Genomic DNA, 18,292 nt, shown 5'->3' with positions numbered 1-18,292 from the left:
GGCAGCTCCTGACTGGCTGGCGGCTCTGGCAGCTCCTGACTGGCTGGCGGCTCTGGCAGCTCCTGACTGGCTGGCGGCTCTGGCAGCTCCTGACTGGCTGGCGGCTCTGGCGGCTCCTGACTGACGGACGGCTCTAGCGGCTCCTGACTGACGGACGGCTCTAACGGCTCGGGACAGACGGGCGGCTCTAATGGCTCGTGGCAGACGGATGGCTCAGAAGGCGCTGGGCATAAGAGACAGATGGCTCAGAAGGCGTTGGGCAGACGGATGGCTCAGAAGGCGCTGGGCTGACGGATGGCTCAGAAGGCGCTGGGCAGACGGATGGCTCAGAAGGCGCTGGGCAGACGGATGGCTCAGACGGCGCTGGGCAGACAGATGGCTCAGACGGAGCTGGGCAGACAGATGGCTCAGACGGAGCTGGGCAGACAGATGGCTCAGACGGAGCTGGGCAGACAGATGGCTCAGACGGAGCTGGGCAGACAGGCAGTGCAGAAGGCGTTGGGCAGACGGCCGACTCTGCCCTGCTGAGGCGCACAGTAGGCCTGGTGCGTGGTGCCGGAACTGGAGGTACCGGGATGACGGCACGCACTTCAAGGCTAGTGCGGGGAGCAGGGACAGGGCACACTGACCTCTCGAAGCGCACTATAGGCCTGGTGAGTGGTACCGGAACTGGAGGTACCGGGCTGAGGGCACGCACCTCAGGGCGAGTGCGGGGAGAAGGAACAGTGCGTACAGGGCTCTGGAGACGCACAGATGGCTTAGTGCGTGGTGCCGGAACTGGAGGCACTGGACTGGAGACACGCACCATAGGGAGAGTGCGTGGAGGAGGAACAGGGCTCTTAAAACGCACTGGAGCCTGGTGCGTGGTGTAGGCACTGGTGGTACTGGGCTGGGGCGAGGAGGTAGCGCCGGAAATACCGGACCGTGTAGGCGTACTGGCTCCCTTGAGCACTGAGCCTGCCCAACCTTACCTGGTTGCATGCTCCCCGTAGCCCGTCCAGTGCGGGGAGGTGGAATAACCCGCACTGGGCTGTGTTGGCGAACCGGGGACACCATGCGTAAGGCTGGTGCCATGTAAGCCGGCCCAAGGAGACGTACTGGTGGCCAGATATGTAGGGCCGGCCTCATGACATTTGGCTCAATGCCCAATCTAGCCCTACCAGTGCGGGGAGTTGGAATAACCCGCACTGGGCTATGCACCCGTACAGGAGACACCGTGCGCTCTACTGCGTAACATGGTGTCTGCCCGTACTCCCGCTCTCCACGGTTAGCCTGGGAAGTGGGCGCAGGTCTCCTACCTGCCCTCGGCCCACTACCTCTTAGCCCCCCCCAATACATTTTTGGGTAGTACTTGCGGGCTTCCAGCCTTGCTTCCGTGCTGCCTCCTCATAACGTCGCCTCTCCGCTTTAGATGCCTCCAGCTCCGCCTTGGAACGGCGACACTCCTCTGGCTGTGCCCAGGGTCCTTTACCGTCCAGGATCTCTTCCCATGTCCAATCCTCCTTTTCCCACTGCTGCTGTCGTTGCTGTCCGTTAACCCGCTGCTTGATCTGGGTTTGGTGGGTGATTCTGTAACGGCTCTCTTTCGGTGAGTGAGTAGACCAAGGCGCAGCGGGTTGTGAATACATAATGACTTTATTAAACAAGACGGGAAAAAACACGAAAACACTATAACAAACTACACTTGATAACCTACAAAATAATAAACGATGAAGACAGACCTAAACTACGAACTTACATGAAACGAAGAACACCTGAACAGGAACGACCGAAAGAACGAGACGAGACAGTACCGTGTGGTGCAACAAACACAGACACAGCGACAATCACCCACAAACAAACAGTGAGAACAACCTACCTTAATATGACTCTCAATTAGAGGAAAACGCAAAACACCTGCCTCTAATTAAGAGCCATACCAGGCAACCCAAAACCAACATAGAAACAGAAAACATAGACTGCCCACCCAAAACTCACGCCCTGACCATCACACACATACAAAACAACAGAAAACAGGTCAGGAACGTGACACCCATGTTGTGAATGATTGCTGTCCATACAGTGATTTGCACATTGCTAGACATGACCGCCTTGTCAACCTGATAGCCAGCGAGGTGAGACAGGTAGTCTCACCAACAGCACATATCCATAAACATTCTTGTGTAAGAGGACGCTGGTTTGATGTTGTTGATGATGTTTTTTCCTATGTGCCAAATACAAAACATGGAGCAAGCCTTTGCCGACAAGCTTCTTAAATACCAGCCACTCATGGCACGCTTGGACAACCTCAGGTGTAGGTGCAAGCTGGTGCCGCTGATATTTGACAGTCTCGGCCACGTACACAGGCTTACAGTGCGTGGCCTCCAGATTACGGATTACAGATTACAGATTAATCCTCAAGCTGAACCTCGGCAAGACGGAGCTGCTCTTCCTCCCGGGGAAGGACTGCCCGTTCCATGATCTCGCCATCACGGTTGACAACTCCATTGTGTCCTCCTCCCAGAGTGCTAAGAACCTTGGCGTGATCCTGGACAACACCCTGTCGTTCTCAACTAACATCAAGGCGGTGACCCGTTCCTGTAGGTTCATGCTCTACAACATTCGCAGAGTACGACCCTGCCTCACGCAGGAAGCGGCGCAGGTCCTAATCCAGGCACTTGTCATCTCCCGTCTGGATTACTGCAACTCGCTGTTGGCTGGGCTCCCCGCCTGTGCCATTAAACTCCTAGAACTCATCCAGAACGCCGCAGCCCGTCTGGTGTTCAACTTTCCCAAGTTCTCTCACGTCACCCCGCTCCTCCGCTCTCTCCACTGGCTTCCAGTTGAAGCTCGCATCCGCTACAAGACCATGGTGCTTGCCTACGGAGCTGTGAGGGGAACGGCACCTCCGTACCTTCAGGCTCTGATCAGGCCCTACACCCAAACAAGGGCACTGCGTTCATCCACCTCTGGCCTGCTCGCCTCCCTACCTCTGAGGAAGTACAGTTCCCGCTCAGCCCAGTCAAAACTGTTCGCTGCTCTGGCACCCCAATGGTGGAACAAACTCCCTCACGACGCCAGGACAGCGGAGTCAATCACCACCTTCCGGAGACACCTGAAACCCCACCTCTTTAAGGAATACCTAGGATAGGATAAAGTAATCCTTCTAACCCCCCCCCCCCCCTTAAAAGAGTTAGATGCACTATTGTAAAGTGGTTGTTCCACTGGATATCATAAGGTGAATGCACCAATTTGTAAGTCGCTCTGGATAAGAGCGTCTGCTAAATGACTTAAATGTAAATGTAATTACGGGCAAAGCAGTTGGCTAGGTACTGTACTGTTTCAGCTGTCGTAGACAGCCTAGCTGTTTGGAGAAGGAGGTGCTTTCTGTACCCTTGAGTGCCATGCATACAGAGACCTTTGAAATGTTTGGATCCTTTTTTAATGTCAATTTGATTTGTGATTTAAATATAGTATTTAAATGTGTGTGTGTTCCACCTGTCTGGTGAAGTGGTCGTGTATGTCTCGCTTCTGGTCACACAGCATTTCCGTAACCTTGCGGTTTTCCGGTGTGCAAGTGGAACACTCTAGCTAGCTCTCGGCATAGCTTTCAAAGCAGTGCTGGTGGAATGCAAAGGAAGTGAAAAGAGGGCAGCATGAGGGGGCTGTTACACATGCTGCATTTGGTCTTCTGGAAAATCTTTGCACTTGTGAGAAAAGAGGTGGTGAGAGAAACAAAAACATGCATCAATCAGTTCAGCCATCAAACAAATGTAGAATGTGCTTGTGTATCTTAGTGTGCAGGACTAAAACTGCCCTTAGCCTCGACTCCACATAGATGTCAAAGAACATGACCCAGCTCTAGGGGATAGGGTTTGTTTTTGGACTGGACTTTGGCTATGATTTTCCTCTCCCTCACCTGCTTCTGAGCTCCTGGATCTCGGTGCGGAGGTGGGCCGTCTCCTCACGGTACTGGCGGATCTTGCGCTCGTCGTCCTCGATCTGCTGTGTCTCCCTCTGCAGCTTGTTGATGAGGTAGTCCTTGATGACCGACAGCGTGGCCGTGAAGTTGTGTGCCAGCGTCTGCACCACTGTGGACTAACACGCGCATAGACAAGCACACAAGCACATACATACACACAAAACTTAGCAACAGTGCCCAATAAAATTCTCAAACTCTGTTATCATGCTCCGATTACTTTTCCTATTAACTTATAAAGACCTATAGATTACTTAACCCAGCAACTGGCACGTTTATCATGAATGTACGCATATGACAGAAATAAATCAGTACTCGTTTTTCATATATTGATTTGAGGTTAGCCACGCAGTCAAAACAGAACAGAAACACTCTAGCTAGTGAGACATTCAATAACAGGAAGGAAGTGGATGCAGAAAATTGCAAAGAACACTTTAGTTTCTTTTAAGTTGGTGAGGTCTGAAAGAATTCAGACAGTGACTACTAGGGAAATCCCTACAGAAAGCCCCAGAGTCTTCATCTACAGAGAAGGAGAAATACTGAGAAAAATGGCCACCAGCTTACCCAATAAGGGAGGCATCAGATTGTTCTGGTCGATGTGCTGCAGGACTTGGCTGATGTAGGCCTTGCAGTTCTCCTCTTTGCAGGCAAAATAGCCCAGCGCCTGCTCCCACAGGCACACTTCCTGGTCACCGTAGCGCTTGCAGGCCTCCACCACTTTGCCATACTCCTCGTTCTGCATGTGGTAGTGCATGATCTGCTGGTACCTAGAGAGAGAATGACATCAACAACATCATTCAAATGACATCATTGATAATTATATCAGTACATACCAATGATGTCCCCATAGTCTGCACTTGTTCACTCTCCATCACAGATTTTAAAGCATTGGATCTGGGTGTTAAATGGTAGACAATCCGGCTACACCAATTCCATGGTTTTAAATCCACGAGGTGGAGTCACCGAATGCACACTTCAGGGAGAAGCAGAAATATTGGAATTTGAAGTGTTTCTGACTACAAGGGTTCAGAGACAGGAAGACTCACAGCTTGCCCTTCTCATAGAGGTACAGGACCCCTTCTTTGAAGTTGTGCATCTGGCACAGGACGAGGGCCTTGTCAAATACGGTGTGGTCGCTCCTCAGCAAGGACAGTGCTGCCCCCTGCGGGACCTTCTTCCTCTACCAGCAAAAATAGAAAGACAGTCAGACCGGACAAAAATAAAACGTTTGATACTCAAGACAAAACACATAGAAATAGTTTAACATGAATTGGTGACAGTACAAGTTGAGGAAATGTGTTTATTCTGAAATCTTAATTCAAAGTCATTTAGGCTGCAGGTACGTCATCTAATATTTCATTTGTAACATTATGTATATTTATACAAGTTTAGATTGTTTGTGTGAACACATGGCGGTTTTCAGTACACGTGTGTGTGTGTTTCCATCACCTCAGGGTCTTGTTCATGTGCCCAGTCCTGCAGCCGTAGCTCTAGCAGCGTGTCGTACACCCCCTGAGAGGAGAAGGGCTCCACCTCGATCATGTGCTCCAGGAAGGCCCTTAGCTCCCGCGGGTTATTAGCGAACACAGGGATGAACTCCTCTGAATTGGCCTGGGAGATAAAGGTACAGGGTCGTTCCATGCAATTTCAGCAAGCCATGACACCCACCATCTCAGATTGTTTTAAAATCATTTATGTAGTTAGAAATGGATCAGATTAGCATTCCTGCAACATTATTTTGTTGAAATATAATTAAATCAAAAGAATTCAGCTAATTGATTGCACCCAAATTGGCCATTTTAATTTATAGGATTCAAATCAAATTTTATTGGTCACATACACATGGTTAGCAGATGTTATTGCGAGTGTAGCGAAATGCTTGTGGTTCATATGATATTCAATAAATATAGTATCTAACATCCGATTTGGACCAAACCTTTTCCTAACAATGAGTAAGGAATCTAAATAAATTGTCATAAGCCACCCACGGACCCCCCCACACCAGCAACGAGTATACAATATCAGTTCTTTATGTCAGACAAGTAGTATAGAGCTGCGGCTCAGAGTATTGTGTCTTCATCCTCTGTAATGTATTATCAGTGAATTTGGTGATGGTATATTTCCCCTGTTCAGAGAAATTAATCATTGAAGTCGTTAGGTTTATGTCCCATCCTGCATCCTGGTATCACCAGGTTCTGACCACTACAATGAGTAGTGTTATTACTATTACCATGAAATATGCATTTTACCATAAGTTGATCATTATAACCATAATAAATAGTACCATCCTTATGCTGTATTACTTGTCTTCGACTAAATTGATAAAGCCATTTTAATTAGGGAAAGGATCTCATATCCAAAGTGCTAATGCTGCTAGACTAATCAGCTGCCCGGGGGATGTAGCTGTTAACCGCTAACGGCTAACCGGCTGACCTTGTTGGCTGCCACCGGACCTCTGTCCAGGCTGTCTCTGACCGTGGTGTCCCAGCTGGGCTGGTAGTTGGTACACAGGCCCTTGAGGAGCAGCGTGGTGCCCTCGGGGACGTGGTGCATCAGGGTCTTGCCGTAGCGCTTCATGTTGCTCTCTGCCTGCTCGAAGGGAAGTCGCTCAATGTAGCGCAAGGCCTCCTCGTAGTTCTGTATGGAACATAGAGGAGCTACCTAAAATATGTACTGAATGTGGACAGAAGGCAGCACCAAAAGCCTGTGCCGTTGTCTTCCATCATATGTCTGTTGAAAACGCAACTTCTCTGCCCTCTCTCCCTCAGCACGATCGGGAAGCTCGAGCCCTCTTACGAGATACGTACGTTTCTGGATGCTCAGCGGGTCTAAAACCTGACAGCCAACCTGCAGGCTCTGCACCAGAAGTCTCTGGCCAACGCCTACCACAACACCCTGCTGCTCAAGGATGTTAAAACTATCCTTAATGTAGATTTTCACTCTGAATTTCAGTAATGCAACATCCTGGGGAAGCCTTCATTCATAGCAACATCATTTATTGTTTATTTCTATCTATATACCATCAAATTACATTTATTTTACCGTAATTTAACTAGGCAAGTCAGTTTTAAGAACACATTCTTATTTCAATGATGGCCTAGGAACAGTGGGTTAACTGCCTTGTTCAGGGGCAGAACAACAGATTTTTACCTTGTCAGCTCGGGGATTTGATCTTGCAACCTTCCGGTTACTAGTCCAACACTCTAACCACTAGGCTACCCCGCCCCCCTTGCTGCTCATTTCAACATTGTCCAACAGCCTGAGATGGACTCAAAGCTCACCTAGCGTATTTTATCAGGGACAAGATTAAGAGATCTGTCAGATAGGCCATGTGAGCTAGGGGGGACCTGATGTCTATACAGCGGGGCAAAAAAGTATTTAGTCAGCCACCAATTGTGCAAGTTCTCCCACTTAAAAATATGAGAGGGGCCTGTAATTTTCATCATAGGTACACTTCAACTATGACAGACAAAATGAGAAAAAAAATCCAGAAAATCACATTGTAGGATTTTTAATGAATTTATTAGCAAATTATGGTGGAAAATAAGTATTTGGTCACTTACAAACAAGCAAGATATCGTACATATCTGTGGATTCAATGTCTATTCTCGGGGCCATTCATACATAAAAATGTATGCACACATGACTAAGTCGCTTTGGATAAAAGCGTCTGCTAAATGGCATATTTATTATCATCAGTTTCTAACCCAAAATCCTTCTCAGGGCAATGATTCTAGTCCTTAAGAGCAACTGGGTGTGTATGCTTTTGTTCCAAGCCATCACTAACACACCTCCAACTACTCAACTAATCCCAGACTTTAGTCTGGACCATGATTATCTGAAGGCCCGGAACGAAAACCGTCACACACAGCTAACTCCCCTGGACCGGAGTTGGAGACCAACCCTTGGTTTATTGTTTAAATGCTAACCTTGATGAACTCTTCAAGCTTAAGCTGTTTTTGAGCTTGGTGTAGCAGTTGAGAAGCAGGGTGGTGTGGTCGGCATTGGCCAGTGACTTCCGGTGCAGAGCCTGCAGGTAGGCCGTCAGGTTGTGGATCCGCTGAGCATCCAGAAACGTACGTATCACGTAAGAGTGCTCGAGCTTCCCGATCGTGCTGAGGGAGAGAGGGCAGAGAAGTTGTGTTTTCAACAGACATATGATGGAAGACAACGGCACAGGCTTTTGGTGCTGCCTTCTGTCCACATTCAGTACATATTTTAGGCAGCTCCTCTACTCACATTGTTGGAACACAAAACACATTCTCTCTCTTAATTAAACACCTCTAGGGTTTCCTATCCATTGTTTTTCTCTGATACCAACATGTTGGGAGAGCCCACGATGCCTATACAAAAGGTAGGGGAAACACTGACTTCCTCTCACATATCACCAACAAGATTCCAAATGACATAAATGCTTAAGAATTAGTGAATGTTGCTTGTTGATCATGTCAACAGGACTTGATTGGATAAGACAAGGGTCGGTAGCTGTAAGTACTGTAAGCACAACACCCATAAAACAAAATCCAAGTGGTTTCAATTAACATTAACTACTGGTCACTTTTTCTGCGTACCAAAGACACTACAAAGTGAATATAAACTCAGCAAAAAAAAGAAACGTCCTCTCACTGTCAACTGCATTTATTTTCAGCAAACTTAACATGTGTAAATATTTGTATGAACATAACCAGATTCAACAACTGAGACATAAACTAAACAAGTTCCACAGACATGTGACTAACAGAAATTGAATAATGTGTCCCTGAACAAAGGGGGGGTCAAAATCAAAAGTAACAGTCAGTAGCCACCAGCTGCATTAAGTACTGCAGTGCATCTCCACCTCATGGACTGCACCAGATTTGCCAGTTCTTGCTGTGAGATGTTACCCCACTCTTCCACCAAGGCACCTGCAAGTTCCCGGACATTTCTGGGGGGAATGGCCCTAGCCTTCACCCTCCGATCCAACAGGTCCCAGACGTGCTCAATGGGATTGAGATCCGGGCTCTTCGCTGGCCATGGCAGAACCCTGACATTCCTGTCTTGTAGGAAATCATGCACAAAACGAGCAGTATGGCTGGTGGCATTGTCATGCTAGAGGGTCATGTCAGGGTGAGCCTGTAGGAAGGGTACCATATGAGGGAGGACGATGTCTTCCCTGTAATGCACAGCGTTGAGATTGCCTGCAATGACAACAAGCTCAGTCCGATGATGCTATGACAAACCACCCCCAGACCATGATGGACCCTCCACCTCCAAATCGATCCCGCTCCAGAGTACAGGCCTAGGTGTAACGCTCACTCCTTTGACGATAAACACGAATCTGACCATCACCCCTGGTGAGACAAAACCGCGATTCGTCAGTGAAGAGCACTTTTTGCCAGTCCTGTCTGGTCCAGCGACGGAGGGTTTGTGCCCATAGGCAACGTTGTTGCCGGTGATGTCTGGTTGAGGACCTGCCTTACAACAGGCCTACAAGCCCTCAGTCCTGCCTCTCTCAGCCTTTTGTGGACAGTCTGAGCACTGATGGAGGGATTGTGCGTTCCTGGTGTAACTCGGGCAGTTGTTGTTGCCATCCTGTACCTGTCCCGCGGGTGTGATGTTTGGATGTACCGATCCTGTGCAGGTGTTGTTACACGTGGTCTGCCACTGCAAGGACGATCAGCTGTCCGTCCTGTCTCCCTGTAGAGCTGTCTTGTTAGTGTCTTAATGACCATTCCACAGGTGCATGTTCATTAATTGTTTATGGTTCATTGAACAAGCATGGGAAACCGTGTTTAAACCCTTTACAATGAAGATCTGTGAAATTATTTGGATTTTTTGTAATTATCTTTGAAAGAGTTTCTTTTTTTGCTGAGTTTATATACATTCTACATTTCCTTATTGATGTTATACAATCCCAACTCTATGGGATTACTTTTCTGTAAAATCCCAGGTTTAATATGAACTATATCAGCATCTATGACATGAGCTTGAAGTGACTTAAATCCTGCATATAAATATTATTAACTATGTATTATGAAGTTGAAGTTAGATACATCAACCCCTGGGTGAGCATTACCGGATGTACTGTTGGATGGCGCCGTCGTGGTCCCCCTTCACGTAGAGGTGGTCACCATACTGCCTGAAGATCTCAGACAGCCCGTCCCTGTCTAAGTGCTGACTCTTAGCAGAGTTTATGGCCATCACAAACAGATTCTTCTTGAATAGCATCTAAAGACAGATTGAAGAGTTAAGTGCCTTACTCAATGGCACAACGGCAGTAAACGATACCTGGGATCTAAAACCTGTTGCCCTCCAGTTTCCAGTTCAATCCGATACAGAGTTTAACATAATACGTTTGAGGGGAAAAGAAGGCATGACGTCAGTCAGTGCACTTTGGCCTCACCTCTAGCTTGGTCTGAGTGTCTTTCTCCTGCAGCACAAACATCTTTCCGTCCCGAGTCAGGATGTAGAAGGAGCCCCATTCGGCCAGAACTTCGATGATGTCGTCAAAGGAAGCGCTGTAGGCAATGAACTTGTTGTCCAGGTCGTAGATAGGCAAGGTTTGCTTCTCCGACGGAGACATCTCTCTGCTCCCAAATTCAGACCTGAGTACAGAACTTGCATTCAATACATTGTCAAAGGAGTTAATATAGTTATATCACCTGCAAATATGCATGGGTGGTTTGGTTGAAAATACAACCTTCTGCGTTTGTCCACTTCCATATAAATTGATTTAGAATAAAATGAATTGTTGTGTTTCATTGTTGCAATAAATAAAGACTGACCCTGGCCTTGAACCTTAGGGGACCCGCTCAATAGAAATGGTTGCTGTGCCAGCATCTGAGGGAGGTGTTCTTACTTGTTGGGAGACTTGGTGTTCATGGTGAGCAGCAGGAGGTATCCCCGGTGCGAGTAGGCCAACAGCTTGTGCCCGTCGAATGCGAAACAGGGCCCCCGTTCGTTGTGCTGGTAAAGGTACACACACTCGTCCCCCGCGACGATGAACTGGGAGTCCTGGTAGGGGTCTGTGAGCGCGGAGCAACGCAGCGCACAGCCGTGAGTGTCCAGCTCCAGTTTAGGGTACTCTTTCACCGTCAAAGTGTAGCACTAGTCATGGGGGGAAGACAACACCAAATGAAACAGAAGTAAGTTAGTGCTTATGCTCCAAGGGAATAGTAGTATGGTGGCAGGCTTGGGGTCAATGCCATATCCAATCTATCAATTCAAATCCTCATTAAAAATATGTGGCACCTTTATTGTAATTTACATTAATATCCTGAATTGAAATTGATCTCAAAAGCGATTGTAAGGACTTCACTTAGAGTGGCATTGGAAGACTCTAATTACTTACATGGACTTTTTCCATAGTGGCAACAAATAGGTGATTGACCTTGCCCTGCTGACGGAAAGCGAGGCCCGTGATTGGACAGGTGCCCTCATGCAGTGTCAGGGTTTTACTGTGCCTGTCCCGAGTAATGTCACCCTTTGTTAACACCACACTGCCATCTGTGAAGCCTGCAAGGACATGGGGATTATAGATTTATGGGGAGCAAAAACAAATGTCAAACCCAAATCTAAACTATAGCCGACTGATAGGTAGCGCTGAAGAAATGCCGCTTACCAATGGTCATAAAGTTGAGGTTCTCGTGTACAGTGAGGCAGGACACCTCTGTTGGCTTGTTCCCATTAATAGCTGGGAATATTCTGGTACACAGAGGATTCCCGCTGTCTCGCTTGTCCAGATTCCATACCTTCACCTGGGAAACAGCTAGGTTTTTAATAACAGTTCACAAATAACTAACACACTCTTTTTTGATAGTATGTATTAAATACATCCTACAAATGTTCTTACCGGGAAGTTAATTCCTTGCTCGTCCTGCCCAACCGAGACCAAAATGCTGTGCTGCTTGAGCTGGTACAGGTGGGTCACTCGCAGCTTGTAAGCCTGAAAGGAGGACAACTGTGGTGAGCGTGTCAAAAACCATATCTGACCATCCAATTTATTCTGGGTCAAGGAAGCATCAATATAGATCAGGAGAGACAAATGTCCATTTGCATGGAGTTAGGGATAGAGGAGACAATTACAAAGGCAATACCCTGTTCGAACACTCTCAAAATGTATATCATTAGCCATAGGACTAAGAAGAGTAATGTACAAGCAATGTAAATACGTACTCTTCTTAGTCTTATGGCTAGCACATAATATATTGTGACATGACTGGACTAGTGTAAGCAAGCCTTCCACGGCATTACTGTACATCAAATAAAATGTTATTTGTCACATGCCTTGTAAACAACAGGTGTAGACCAACAGTGAAATGCTTACTTACAGGCCCTTCCCAACACTGCAGAGGGAAAAACTATATAAATAATTGAGAAATAATAACACAAGGAATAAATACACAATGAGTAACGATAAATTGGCTATATAAGCGGGGGCCCGAGTTAATTGAGGTAGCTATGTACATACAGTTGAAGTCGGAAGTTTACATACACTTAGGTTGGAGTCATTAAAACTCGTTTTTCAACCACTCCACAATTTCTTGTTAACAAACTATAGTTTTGGCAAGTCGGTTAGGACATCTACTTTGTGCATGACACAAGTCATTTTCCCAACAATTGTTTACAGACAGATTATTTCACTTATAAAATTCACTGTATCACAATTCCAGTGGGTCAGAAGTTTACATACACTAAGTTGACTGTGCCTTTAAACAGATTGGAAAATTCCAGAAATGTATATTCATGGCTTTAGAAGCTTCTGACATGCTAATTGACATCATTTGAGTCAATTGGAGGTGTACCTGTGGATGTATTTCAAGGCCTAACTTAAAATTCAGTGCCTCTGACATCATGGAAAAATCTCAGGAAATCAGCCAAGACCTCAGAAAGAAATTGTAGACCTCCACAAGTCTGGTTCATCCTTGGGAGCAATTTCTAAACGCCTGAAGGTACCACGTTCATCTGTACAAACAATAGTACGCAAGTATAAACACCATAGAACCACGCAGTCGTCATACCACTCAGAAAGGAGATGCGTTCTGTCTCCTAGAGATGAACGTACTTTAGTGCGAAAAGTGCAAATCATTCCCAGAACAACAGCAAAGGACCTTGTGAAGATGCTGGAGGAAACAGGTACAAAAGTATCTATATCCACCGTAAAACGAGTCCTATATCAACATAACCTGAAAGGCCGCTCAGCAAGGAAGAAGCCACTGCTCCAAAACCACCATAAAAAAGCCAGACTACGGTTTGCAACTGCACATGGGGACAAAGATCGTACTTTTTGGAGAAATGTCCTCTGGTCTGATGAAACAAAAATAGAACTGTTTGGCCATAATGACCATAGTTATGCTTGGAGGAAAAAGGGGGAGGCTTGCAAGCCGAAGAACTGCGTCCCAACCGTGAAGCACGGGGGTGGAAGCATCATGTTGTGGCGGTGATTTGCTGCAGGAGAGACTGTTGCAATTCACAAAATAGATGGCATCATGAGGTAGGAAAATTATGTGGATATTTTGAAGCAACATCTCAAGACATCAGTCAGGAAGTTAAAGCTTGGTCGCAAAAGGGTCTCCAAATGGACAATGACCCCGAGCATACTTCCAAAGTTGTGGCAAAATGGCTTAAGGACAACAAAGTCAAGGTATTGGAGTGGCCATCACAAAGCCCTGACCTCAATCCTATAGAAAATTTGTGGGCAGAACTTAAAAAACGTGTGCTAGCAAGGAGGCCTACAAACCTGACTCCGTTACACCAGCTCTGTCAGGAGGAATGGGACAAAATTCACCCAACTTATTCTGGGAAGCTTGTGGGAGGCTACCCGAAACGTTTGACCCAAGTTAAACAATTTAAAGGCAATGCTACCAAATACCAATGGAGTGTATGTAAGCTTCTGACCCACTGGGAATGTGATGAAAGAAATAAAAGCTGAAATAAATCATTCTCTCTACTACTATTCTGGCATTTCAATTTTTTTTAATAAAATGGTGATCCCAACTGACCTAAGACAGGGAATTTTTACTAGGATTAAATGTTAGGAATTGTGAAAACTGAGTTTAAATGTATTTGGATAAGGTGTATGTAAACTTCCGACTTCAACTGTATACAGTGCCTTCAGAAATAATTATTCCACATTTTGTTGTTACAGCCTGAATTCAAAATTTACTAAATATATGTTTTTTGCTCACCGATCTACACACAATACCCCATAATGACAAAGTGAAAATTTGTTTTGAGAAATAAGCCAGTAAATAAACATATATACTTTTTGCATATTTTTTTTATCTGACGTTTAGTGCCAAAAGGAGTCTCATTCAATATTCTCCAATGGGATAATCGGTTTTCCTGTAGTCCCGCCCATTAAGTGCTGTCAATCAATGGTAGATTTCTATTAAACTGGCCCGGGTTGAACTGTCCTGTCACGTAACTGGGCGAAGTTGTTGAGGGAGGAGCGCTCCGCTCAAATTGAACAGCAATCTGCGCCGCTTTGTTATGCTGTCAACAAGGCAGCATGATCCAGCATTCATAAAATATATGTTCAAATTTTCAAACTAGTTTCCATTGGGAAGGCATATTATCAAAAGCAATCACTTTTCCCATGTGAAAACACGGAATCCTACTCATAGTCCACGTGCTAACCTATGTCACTTTTGTTTTGAGCCGACGAATGCAATCAACTTTAAGCCGGTGCAACACACGCCTAAACGGGTGCCCGGGCAAGATTAATCGAATCCCCTCTATATCATCCAACATACCAGTTACAGCCAATCAGAGTTGTTTAAAGGGGTACAGGGTATGTCTACCCGCCTATAAGCTCTTTTAAGGAAGATGAGATCACTACACTGCCTGATTGATACACTAGTGTGCTTTGCGCTTAACTCAGCGGTGAGTTAACACCATGGAGTTATGGATTTCATCAACTTTATCCGATCCGATCTAGCCTGCAACATCGCTTGTTTCGTAGTCTGCTGAGCATCATGATCTAGCCTACTTTTACATTAGAACGTTCAATGGCTAAGCAAAGGTAATAAACCTCTCAAGAGAGCAGGCCGTGTGAGGTTAGGGAGGAGATAGTTGCTTTTCTCTGCAATTGCCGCGACAAGAAAGACAAAATAAATCTAGCGAAAAAGCTTGATGTGGAGTTCAGATGTTTCAGATGTTTGTTCTTAAGTAACGTCTTCAATCAATTGAATGGACTTTAAATTTGGGACTACATGGGAGGCAAGGTGCGAATTATGGGGGGAGCCAGGGGGGGCTCAGATCTCCTGAATGAGACGTCAGCTCCCCTAAATGCAAGAACATTCCAACTTGAGGGGGGATTTAAATAATGCTAATTTAGTAATTCTCCTCTTTGTCTAAAATGTAGTGGTAAATATGTTTTACAGTGATAAATATGGAAATAAAAGCTTCCTAAAGAAACAAACACACCCACATCTAAGCCATGGTTTAAACCACAGGTGTCAAACTTATTCCACAGAGGGCAGAGTGGCTGCATGCTTTTGCTATTCCTTTGTACTTGATTGATGAATTAAGGTCACTAATAAGTAAGGAACGCCACACACCTGGTTGTCTAGGGCTTGATTGAAAGGAAAAATCAAAAACTTGCAGACACCAGGCCCTCCATGGAATGAGTTTGACATCCCTTGTTAAACCATTTATTTCTGTGATGGCATTGTCCACTCAGTAGTGCTGAATTTAGGCCTCAGCTAAGCTCCTTTACATATAGATGTTCCTTTGTACTTCCTCATTTTCTCCATTTGTTTGCCATGCGTCCTTAATAACTTCTTTGCGCACGGATCCCTTTTACGGGATCATTTTCCTAAACAACCGCTGAATTGCAGGGCGCAAAATATTACTAAAAATATTTATAATCATGCAATCACAAGTGAAATATACCAAAACACAGCTTTGCTTGTTGTTAATCCACCTATCGCGTCAGATTTTGAAAATATGCTTTACAGAGAAAGAAATCCAAGCTTTTGTGAGTGTATCAATCAATGCTAGAACAGCTAGCCCCAAATTAGCATGGTCACGAAAGTCAGAAAAGCAATAAAATTAATCGGTTACCTTTGATCATCTTTGGATGTTTGCACTCACGAGACTCCCAGTTACACAATAAATGTTATTTTTGTTCGATAAATATTACTTTTATAACAAAAAAAAGGCCATTTGGGTTGCGCGTTATGTTCAGAAAACTACAGCCTCGTTCCGGTGCTGAAAGGCAGAAGAAAATTCCCAGACGTAGCAGATTCAAAAATATTACAAAAAATATTTATAATCATGCAATCACAAGTGAAATATACCAAAACACAGTTTAGCTTGTTGTTAATCCACCTATCGTGTCAGATTTTGAAAATATGCTTTGCAACGAAAGCAATCTAAGCTTTTGTGAGTGTATCAATCAATGCTAGAACAGTTAGCCTTATATTAGCTTGGTCACAAAAGTCAGAAAAGCAATCAAATTAATCGCTTACCTTTGATAATCTTCGTTATTTTTGTACGATAAATATGACTTTTATAACAAAAAAACGCCATTTGGGTTGCGCGTTATGTTCAGAAAACCAAAGCCTCGTTCCATTCGACGAACATTCCAAAAAGTATCCGTAATGGTCGTAGAAACATTTCAATTTTTTTTATATAATCAAACCTCAGGTTGTTTTTAACAAACATAATCGATAATATTTAAACCGGACCGTAACCTATTCAATAAGAGAGAAAAAGAAAATGGAGAGCGCCCCTCTCGCGCGCAGGAACTATTCAGAGGACACCTGACTACTTTTGAAAAATCTTGCAAATATTTCCAAATAAAAGCCTGAAACTATGTCTAAAGCCTGGTCACAGCCCGAGGAAGCCATTGGAAAAGGAATCTGGTTGATACCCCTTTAAATGGAAGAAAGACAGGCCAGGAAACACAGATTTTTAAAAACAATTATCACTTTCGGGTTAGAATTTCTCAGGTTTTCGCCTGCAGAATCAGTTTTGTTATACTCACAGACAATATTTTGACAGTTTTGGAAACTTTGGAGTGTTTTCTATCCTAATCTGTATATTATATGCATATTCTACGATCTGGACCTGAGAAATAGTCCGTTTACCTTGGTAACGTTATAAAAAAAATCTGACCCCTAGCGTCAAGAGGTTTTAATAAAAGTAGCATATGCCTTTATTCCAATGCATTACACTTATCATTTGGGTATTTGATTAGGATCCCATTAGCTGTTGCAAAAGCAGCAGCTACTCTTCATGGGGTCCACACAAAACATGAAATAATATAGAATATTAAGAGACAAGAACAACTCAAGGACAGACATTTTGCTTTTGTCAGTCAGCTGTTTAGGGCGCTCATTGCTTTGTTTTTCAGTTGCACGCGGGTACTGGTGTTCTCTGTGCCCAGAAGTAGTCAACCATTTATTTTGCTTTATTATTAAATGACAGTAGGCCTATAAGGTGACTATTTCAGTTAGAAGAGCTTAACATTCGGTTAGAAGCTTTCGAGTTTGTAATGGCATAGGCCTACATTATTTTGGATTTGTGTGCCCAAGAGAACTGTTTTCACAGTGAAACATCATGAACTATTACAGAGGCATAGTTACACTTACAGTGCATCTTACAGAGATCTCGACGATCCAGGATTCGTACAGGGTTTAAGTTCAATGTCATAAATATAATTCATGTAAGGAAAGAAAGGTAGTGTTTTAAGTCACAGGATCTGTGAAGACTCCAAGCATTAACTCATGAATTATGGACAACTGATGAACTAGGGTGTAAAACATGTTTTGATTCAACTCATGTATTACATTGAATGTAGGCTACATGTTCTGCGTGTGTTCATGTGGGTAAAATTGCCTCGGCTGAGAGGGTTGACTACCGGCAGTGGTGCAGGCCTAGTGGAAGGTAATGCCTTTTACCCATCTTTTTCAGATTTTTTATCTATTTTTTACCACTACATGACTGGCTACCGCTAGGCCTATTTGAAGTTCATGGTAATACACACTGTGGCCTAGTCTAGTAAATTTACCGTGAGTGTTAGGGTGACCATCCCATTTTCCCAGGACACTTTCAGCCCCATTTCAGTGTCCCGACTTTTCAGGCTGAATGTCATTAGGCACACGGTTTGGTGTTTTGTAACAGATGTCCATTTCCATTCATCAAATGGCACGAGTATACATGCAGTTTGGATGCTGGGCTTATTTTGGAGTGGAAGAACATCAAAAAGCACAGACTACTTTTTGAAGTAATTTGTTTGACAACCAGATGAAAATATTATGTCTGGTTGTCTTCATGCCACATTAAAAGGTAATTCATTTTTACAGTTTAAATGACATCTTTATTATTAGTCTCATAAAACGCAAGAGA

The 18,292-nt window shown here is 44.7% G+C and overlaps 1 pseudogene; it reads right to left on the bottom strand.

The window, feature by feature from the left end:
* Positions 1–3,173: 3,173 nt before the first annotated feature.
* On the bottom strand, positions 3,174–18,038 carry LOC129869116 (vacuolar protein sorting-associated protein 11 homolog; annotated as a pseudogene).
* Between the last annotated feature and the right edge of the window lie 254 nt (positions 18,039–18,292).

This window comes from Salvelinus fontinalis, chromosome 13 (assembly GCF_029448725.1).
Source record: "Salvelinus fontinalis isolate EN_2023a chromosome 13, ASM2944872v1, whole genome shotgun sequence".
Classification (NCBI taxonomy): Eukaryota; Metazoa; Chordata; class Actinopteri; order Salmoniformes; family Salmonidae; genus Salvelinus; species Salvelinus fontinalis.
Note: the sequence above shows the minus strand (reverse complement) of the source record. Positions and strands in the feature narration are given on the sequence as shown.